Source organism: Antedon bifida, chromosome 3 (genome assembly GCF_963402885.1).
Source record: "Antedon bifida chromosome 3, ecAntBifi1.1, whole genome shotgun sequence".
NCBI classification, from domain to species: domain Eukaryota; kingdom Metazoa; phylum Echinodermata; class Crinoidea; order Comatulida; family Antedonidae; genus Antedon; species Antedon bifida.
In genome coordinates this window covers 12,069,205-12,078,975 of record NC_136228.1, presented here as the reverse complement: position 1 = coordinate 12,078,975, position 9,771 = coordinate 12,069,205, and positions in this window count along the sequence as shown.

The window sequence follows — 9,771 nt, the reverse complement described above, 5'->3', positions numbered from 1 at the left end:
CTTGTTTTGTGTTTCCTACAACTACATCTTTTAGAACTTCTACTTAATGTTTGCCATTTAGGTTTGACCGTTTGTTGGCTAAAATGATATCAACAATAAGTCAAAGATACGCATTTTAAAATACTCACATTCGTTGATGATTGAAAAGGGGCGCCATACTCATACTTTGCCCTCTGATAAACTATGTATCTTTTGCAATAGGAACGACATCGAAGATTAATTTAATTTTCTATCAAATTATCATTTTATACAGATTTGCGTTATGATTTGTATAGCAATGTTAGAGAGGGAGCAATTTATTTTGATTCTATTTAAATCGGATAAAAGCCAATGGCTTTTTGTTGAATTTAACCATTTATAACGAGTGAAACAGTTTCTTTTTTCTACGGAAGTGATCAGCTGTATTAAAACTGCAAAATAATATATTCAAAGTCTTAATTAATATTCATTTTCCATGTTTTTTGGGACAATACATCTTTAACCTACTGTAACTCTCTCTCAGTCATCTGAGTCTTTATCGGTGTGTATAGCTTTCTCGGGCTGTTTATATAATATGTATGGGCAAAATATGTAGGTATGTAGTATAATACAAGCGCAATATGCTTTTATAATTTTCAACCTGATTCGTCATCTACCACCTGAGAAGAAGGGCATACACAGGAAAGGCAATACAGAACTAGAACTAGTCGTTACACTTACGGTATGTTGTAGACATGTCGCAAAAGAGTTTCTGTGACAGCAATCCCACTTGGTACTGTATGCAAATCAATATAGCATTCTTGCAATATTGATTCTTGGTTCACTGGTTGCTTGTTGTGTTAGAACAAACATCAGGCTTTTAAAAAAGCCTGATGTTTACTGAGCCGATTTTCAGTTTAGTGGTTTACTTTGATACTAGTGTGTTAGAAACATACCTAGAAGGCTAAATTGTAACTTATCATGGTAGAATACACAGGCATGTATTTTGGTAAGCAATTTAATTATAAAATTCATATACTTTACCCATATTGATAATTGACGAATTGAGACATCAAATTTACATTCTTACGTATACTTATTATGGATTTATATTCAATGTTATTATTCTTTTAACTTCAGATACATTACATGACAAGTGATTTCATAATAACACATTCGTTGTAGTATTGTAGTAAATCGGAAAAACATAGAGATTCGTAATAAATTTGTGACCCGAATTTACTACCAAACCGTGCCCACGAATACACAATTTCTGACGTGCCTGAAACGCCTTTTGACATATAAAGTGGATTACCAATAAAACTGATTATTGTTCATAATAATACTTGACATGCCCCTTTTGAAAAGTTAAGCATCCTGTAAGAATTGTATGTATGGAATTGCGTGACTTCTTTGTAGTCATATAATTTTATTTTCTAATTCTATGAAAACTGTTATTATCACAATATACAGTAACAGCCCACATTGTATACAAATTCCTTTCAAAATATCGGTGTAGTAGTTCATACTACTCGACATACTTTAAAAAAGTTGTTTTCCTGTTTAAAAAATACATTATGTACGTTACTTAAGTTATTTTGATAATACTGATTAAAATAACAATTGACGAATAAGAGCTTAACCCCTGCTTAGTTTGGAGGCAATTTATTTTCTTTCTTTCATAAACAATTACAATAATATAAATTAATTGATAATCAGATTTTTGAATATAGGAAATTCACAAAGTTAACTAATTGTACACCCTCTTTTCTTTTTAATAGTTTCCAGTGAATATTTAAATTATTAAGAATCTCTTACTCGCCCTCCACCACTCACTACACAAACCCATTTTAAGGTAAACCAGTGCACTCTCGGTAGGCAGATTTAAAGGTAGGCACATTCCACATGTACCTGTCTGGATTTCGTTTTTTCTACCTATGAATACATTTTCAATTTCTGACGTGCTTGAAACGCCTTTTTAGTCGCGTGGACGCGACTCTATAGTTCACTATTTCTGTCGGTCTGTCTGTCTGTCGGTCTGTCTGTCGGTCCGGTATTACTATGCGTTTTATCGCTTTCTGACCTTATCTTGATATCAGTTTAATCTAGCTAAGTCAATTTTTCACAGTATATTCCTTATGGCCAGGAATCGATGTGGTTATGTTTTCACGGTGCGCAATAAAAAATTACGCGGTCTACGCACGATTTAACGAAATCACGTTTGTAGTCATATCTTCACAACCATGAATCACAATTAAATAAAATTTGGTACTCAGAAATTTCAGGGCATAAATCATCATAGGGCAATACAATTACGTGCGTAGCGCATGTAACGCATGCGTACGCGCGCTTAAAATTTTCAAAATTTATTTTCGATGAAATAAGAGTACGTTTCAGGCAATTTTAAGCGTTTACAAAATTGCCATGAGTGCGCAGATTTTTGCGCGTTAAATGTTATTGCGCACTCTTTTTGCCTGATTTCTGTTTTCTTGACTTACTTTTCAACTAGAAATTACGTTATACGAGCACGTCAAAAGTGACAGGCTACGCACGTGTAAATTAAAAAAATATAAATGTTTTTAAACATTTCAACATTTTTAAACATGTTCAGTAATTTCGGTCAGTATAGTTCACTATGTCGGTCGGTCTGTCGGTCTGTCTGTCGGTCTGTCGGTCTGTCTGTCGGTCCTGTATCACTATGCATTGTAGCACGCGACTTAATGGCTGTTGGCCTTGTTTAAATACAGTCAGCTCAATACAGGACTCTCTAAAAACCGGAAATTCTCCCAAAACCAGACTTTTCTTGAGATCCAAAATATCCCAAATTCAGTTTTACCACTATAGAGATACATTCCGAATACCAGACTTTCCATAAAACCAGACATAAAGCCCAAAGGTGTCTGGCATTGGGAGAGTTAATTGTATAAAGTGGATTAACGTAATGGTGTAACACTACTCTTGGAAAAGTTAAACTTATTGTAAGCATTGTCTGTATGGAATTGCGTGACTTCTTTGTACGAATAGTTATATAATTTTATTTTCTATTTCTTAGGAATCTTTTATTTTCACAATACACAGTAAAAGCCCCTTGTACAAATTCCTTTCAATGTTTGGTACTCAATAAAACAAATTTGTATGGTAGTTTGTAGAATTGCACATACTTTTACAAGTTGTTGTTCTGTTTGAAAAAGCATTGTGTAAGTTATTTTTATCTACGTATTAAAATAATAATTGAGAATAATCTACTGTATGCCTACCTTACCTTACTTTGGAGTCAATTTACAATTGCAGGAACAAATTTAATTTGATAACCAGATAGGAAATTAAAAAAGTTAACTTATCAAAGATAAACTAATTATTTGTAGTTTTCAGTGAATATTTAAATTATCAAGAATCTTTAGGCCTATTTGCTTATATTTCATTAATATTAGCGTTCCTTCAAACACAATTTCTGAATACGTGTCTGTCACTCCGGCTTAAATCATTCTATTTTGAGCAGACAATGAATGAACTATGGCAAGGCTGTTGAAGATGGTTTCCTAGAAGTCCTGGTTGCCTTTTCAAAGTCAAAAGGGTAAATTGTAAAGCATCATGAATGGAGTTAGTATGCATGACAGAAGACAAAATTAGATTATGATATTATAGAAACTTGTACTATGTACATTATTTTGGAGATACGTATTTACAATTATTTGTATCGTACTAATAAGCCAGACAACATATCATAATTCGGTTTAGTTATGGTACACACTGCATGCTTAATACAAGGATAATGTTACTCTTTGCGATATTTGGACTGATTGTTAATCTGGTCAATTCACAGGGTGAGTATTTTTCCTTTGTTTACTTCTAGGGAATGTCTAATTACCACAGTAAAGTCGTATATTATTGTGTTGTTTGGTGGTAATACATAATGGGCCAATAATCATAATCATACAAAAAATGCATCGCGTAATATTACTGCAATGAAAATGTATTTCATTCATTCTTAATTAAACAAGTAGTGATTACATATGAATAAACACAATTGTTCCACAATCTATCCTTTAAATATTTTTAAATTGAATTATATATATAAATCCAAAGGCAAATTACTGAAAAATGACAATGCAATATATAACGCCTTACATTTTTTGTTCATGTAATCTGTAACATGGTGGGACCAAACCCTATTATAGTTACAAAGGTTATTCACCCCTTACTCTCCCCTATGTTTAATTAACTTGGAACACTACATTCCTTAGGTTGGTATTCCAAGGAAAGTCAATCAGGATGTAGTATCCATTTATTTACTTATCCTTCCTGTCCTCTTAATATAAATATATGTTTTGTAGTTAAGTTAGTTAGTTCGGGTATTGATCCTTAGGACTATAACATCAGTCAGAATTACTACATTTTCAGATTGTTTTATAATCTTACTTTTGATTTAACAAATATTATATTTTGTAGATTTAATAATGTTGTGCCATCGTTATTGTCTTGGCGCTCGACACGACTACTGTTAAATAATCATAAATATAGAACATGTCAATTCTCATTTCTGTGTAGTATGACATAGATAAAATATTATAGCATGCCATTATGTATTCTTTATTTGAGCATTAGCGAACATTGCTTACATTCCCCACGAAGACTAACGCATTATAGGCTAGTGTTTTGTGGCCAAGCTCTGCCTTTTTGTTGTGTTTTAATTTAGGTATGTTCTATTTACTTCCTGTCATAAACACACACATACCGGAAGATATATCGATCCCATACACATTGTATGATATTATATATTTCACCATTAGTTATTAAATTTGAAACGTCTAAAATTATGTGTGTTTAATTGAACAACAAATATATATAAATACATTTTGCCAACATTCCTGCCTCTCATTCCTACTAATATAAATATATCTACCACAGAACTCGTTTACCGAAAATGATTAATAAACCCTGCAGGCATCATCGTGCCATGGCCGTCTATCAAATCCTCATTGCAGACACAACACACACACACTACACACTATATCTTATGATTTCTTATTAACACATTTGCCTTGTGGTATTTAAATAAATCGGACAGACATAAAACTTCGTAAGACATTTGTGACGCTAATTTACTAACAAACCGTGCCCATAAATAAACTTTCTGACGTGATTGAAACGTCTTTTGACAAAGTGGATTGACTATGGTAAAAAAATGATTATTGTTCATAATACTTGAGATGCCCCTTTGAAAAGTTAAGCATCCTGTAAGAATTGTATGTATGGAATTGCGTGACTTCATTGTAGTAAATTTTATTTTCTAATTCTATGAAATCTTTTATTTTCACAATAGGCCTACACAGTAAAAGCCCCTTGTACAAATTCCTTTCAATGTTTGGTACACAATAAAACGAATTGGTAGTAGTTTGTAGAACTTCTATTCACATACTTTTCACATAAGTTTTGTCCGGTTTAAAAAAGTATTGTGTACATTACAAGTTATTTTGACGATACTTATTAAAATAATAATTGACAAATAAGCTATGATTTAGCTTAACCCTTGCTTAATTAGAGCAAATTTAAGATTTTTAATTGTAATAATCAGATTTTTAAATATAAATTTTCAAAAATTATAGTCCAGTCATTTTAGCCTGAAATTTAGCCAAACTTGGAACTAATTGCAACATAATTTTGTCCACCGCAATGCATTTCTCTGAGGTCCCCAGAACAACATATTAAAAGTCCCAAAAATTCCTAATAGAGGAAAGACTTCTAATTTGTATAAATCCAAAATGGCCGCCAAAACATATTTTGACTTCTATTTTTGGACTTTTGATATGGTGGAAAAATATATCTGTTGCAATTAGTTCCAAATAAAAAGTTAAAATGACTGGACTATTAGGGGGTGGCGGATGCGAACAAACACTTGTTTAGGCATAATGATAACAATAACTTACTTAGTTGGTGGTACTATGCTATTTTGTATTTACAGATCCATGGACACCCTGGTTTAACCGAGACGGGCCAAGAGTTACTGGAGATTGGGAAACTATTTGCGAGTTGTTTAAAGTATGTATGGTTTATTGTGTGTACATTTATTACTAATAATATACAGTACCTATCAGCTTTGTTAATTGATTATAAATTCATATGGCACACAGTGGACTTTTACAAATAAAATGTTTCAAAAATGAAAACTAAACCTGTATATGCTTGCTTTCTTGATGCCTCTAAGAATCACTGGACTCTTTTTAATATATTTATTGTTGAAACAAAGGTAAAAAATACTATCGTATTTGAAATTGATTCTATATTAGGACAAACCTGATGAAATGTGCTTGTATCCAACAGGCATTGAATGCCAAACTATTGATGATTTGCCCTACACTTCTACTGGAGATGTTGTGACCTGTAACACTGCTGTTGGTTTTTATTGTAAAAATAATGATCAAACAGATGGACAATGTGAAAATTACAAAGTCAGATTCAGGTGCCCAACAGGTTAGTAGGTTATAATAATTGCAAGGCAATTCTGTAAAAATGCATCTTTCTTAATTAGTTACAATACTATGTAAAACGTATTTGAGGTGATTTCATATATTGCGACTAAGAAGATTATGACTTGCTGTGCATAATAGTGAAAACATTTTCCTCTGGTTCAATTAGTATTGAATGAATGAATTGTATAACAGTAAAATACATACATATACCTGTACATAATATGTTTTCCTTATAAGATAAACATCAGCCTTACAGCAACTAATTACTCTGGGCATAATGACACCTGTAATTTTGATCTATAGGTTGGTATTTGCAACAATTTAGAAAATGTAATTTGTAATTATTATAAAAATACCCATTGGTGTCATCAAGTGAAGGCAGATTTTGATTGAAATGTGACGTCACTTCCTTTAAATATTTTGAGATTTTTATGGAAATGTTTAAATATTTATGCTGTATAATATATTGTATATATGCCTAATAGACAACGAGGGTCCTCACTTGGACTGTCCTGCTGATATTAAAACTAATACAACAGATGGTTCAGATCAAGCAGTTAATGTTAACTGGAGAGATCCAATAGTAAATAACAATTGTGGTGAAGATATAACGCCAACGTCCAAGCACATTCCTGGAAATAATCTATTTGATATTGGTAGCACTGATGTTATATATGATGCAGTTGATAGTTCAGGCAATGTAGGAACATGCAACTTTACAGTTACAGTTATTGGTAAGCATAGCCTCTTCTAAATGTTGTTTTGTTAGGATATATTTTTGTTGGGATTAATTAGCTATATAAACAGGAAATTTAAATAGGCTCTTTACTTTACTTTTAAATTACATTATTATTGTTTTTAGAAATTCACATGTTATTATATGTTGTTTTAAAAAGAAAGTCTAGCCATATGAGGACTTTTCATTGTCGTCAATATTTTGACAAACATTTTACTTTGACGTTATTCAATATTTAATTCAACATTTTATTTCGACCAAAATCAAACGTTCGTTCCTAGGCACGTGACCTAGGACATTTATTCGATACATCAACATTAGATACAACTAAAATTATCCTGTTATACGCCACAAATTGACTTTGATCTCAAGCACACTAAATATTAACGTTTACAAGAAAATATAATAGATGTCTAGGAGAAATAAAATGTTAAAAAATAGCTGAACCAACGCTTTTACCTGAAAAGATAGAATTTCCCGAAGTGACACGTCGTCCCAAATTACACAGCTAAAAACAAAAAATAAACAGAAAAGACAGGGTCGGAGAGCCCTTTATGCCAATCTAATCTATCTTTTAGAGTAAGAGATGATTTATTATAGTTTATAGTTATTGACACCACCGGAAGGATTTTATATATTAAAGAAATTAATTATGGTAAACACACGATTATATGTGGTGTATTGTACAGACCACCACAATCACATGTCCCCTCCTTTAACGAGCAACTAAGAGAACTCATGCACAAATGCAATAGTGAAAAGAAACAAAGCTACTGTTTGGGCGATTATAACATTGGTATTAATAATCAATAACAATGCCCAATCCAATGTTGATACATGCTATTATGAACCTTTTAAAAACCGCCTTATCATGTATACTTCCAAGATACTTCTTATTATTTACAAATATGAATATGGCCGCGGGAAATAACTAATTTAAATTAGATTACTTTGTGTCTTATGCGTATTTTTCTCCTTCAAGGTCTCTCTTTATTGCCTCAAAATCTTGATTTGCATGAAAAGAATATTTTAACACTATGTTTTGATTATCACAAAGATGTACTAATGACTTTTTAATTTCTAATAATGTTTCATTTTTATAATTAATCAAATACTATATTTCATGTACAAAGTGCTTTATGGAAATAGTGAAATAAATATTACTGTTCATTCATTCACTCATAACTCACCTTAATATATAAGTTTATCTGAGTACACAAAATAAATCCTTAATCTGAAGCCGGTATAAGTCAATTGAATGATTCTATAACAATTTTTAGATTTTTATCCGTAGCTGACAGTGTGTCATGAATCAAAAGCCTTTGTAAGCAGCTATCGATCTTTGAATCTATTTATGAAACCTTCATCAAGTTATTTTCTATGATTATTTTTATAAGATGAGCAAGATCCAGTATTCAAATCTTGTCCAGATAGCATTTTAACAGAAACTGATCATATGTCATCTAATACACGTGTAAGTTGGGAAACTCCTGAAATTGAAGATAACTCAGGCCAAGTGTCATTTGTTGCGTCTACTAGTCCTGGTAGTGTTTTTTATATTGGAACCACTTCTGTTGTATACACGGCTAGTGATAACAGCAATAACATAAACAAATGTGAATTTAATGTTATTGTTGAAGGTAACGTTTTGTTGTATTTGGTACATTAATAATAAAATATTATGATAATGCTTGTATAATTAGTGTATACTGCGATATTGTACATTTATCTAAGCTCTAGTATTTAACTTGACCAAACCAGGATAGGATGATCTACAATACAACTAACTTTAGTAGGTTAATCTTGGATTGGAACAGTCAATAAAGTACAAAATATAAATATCACATCACCTACCAACCATTCATCCATAACAGTACAAACTGAAACAAATAGTGAAAGACGTAAATCCGAATAATTATAATGAGTTTTAAATTTCTCAAACCCGTACAATTTTGTTTACAAACATATATATATATCTAGTGAATATATTTTAGCAGGAAGTGTTTATGGTTATTTTTTGTAGATAATGAACCACCGATGTTAGAGTGTCCTGGTGACATCATTGATGTTGCAACTACAACATCTGGAATTGCCATTACTTGGCCAGACCCCAGATATATTGATAACTCTGGAAAAATTGTCATTTTAAGTTCAACAAGAAATTCAGGAGATATATTTACTTTTGGTACGCATACAGTAATGTATACTGGATTTGACCAATCGACAAACAGTGACACATGCCAATTTGAAATAGAAATAGGAGGCAAGTATGTTTTAGATATGATATTTAGGCCTATTTGTGGAAAGTATCAAACAATTTTGCATGAAATACTACTACTTTCATTTACCTATACAGGTGTGCAATGTCATCCCAACCTCCAATAAAAATAACAGCACCCAGAAACCTGGCACAATAATCATGTGGAATGAAATAAAAGATTGATCCCTTTATACTGACAAAATCAGTGCAACACTGAGATAGTTGACTAAGAGATGCATTAGGTGTACTGAATAAATTTGTTTTTTTCCATAACATAACAGATTCATGTACTTCTTCACCTTGTACAAATGGAGGAACGTGTGTACAATTTGAAACAAACTTTGCAT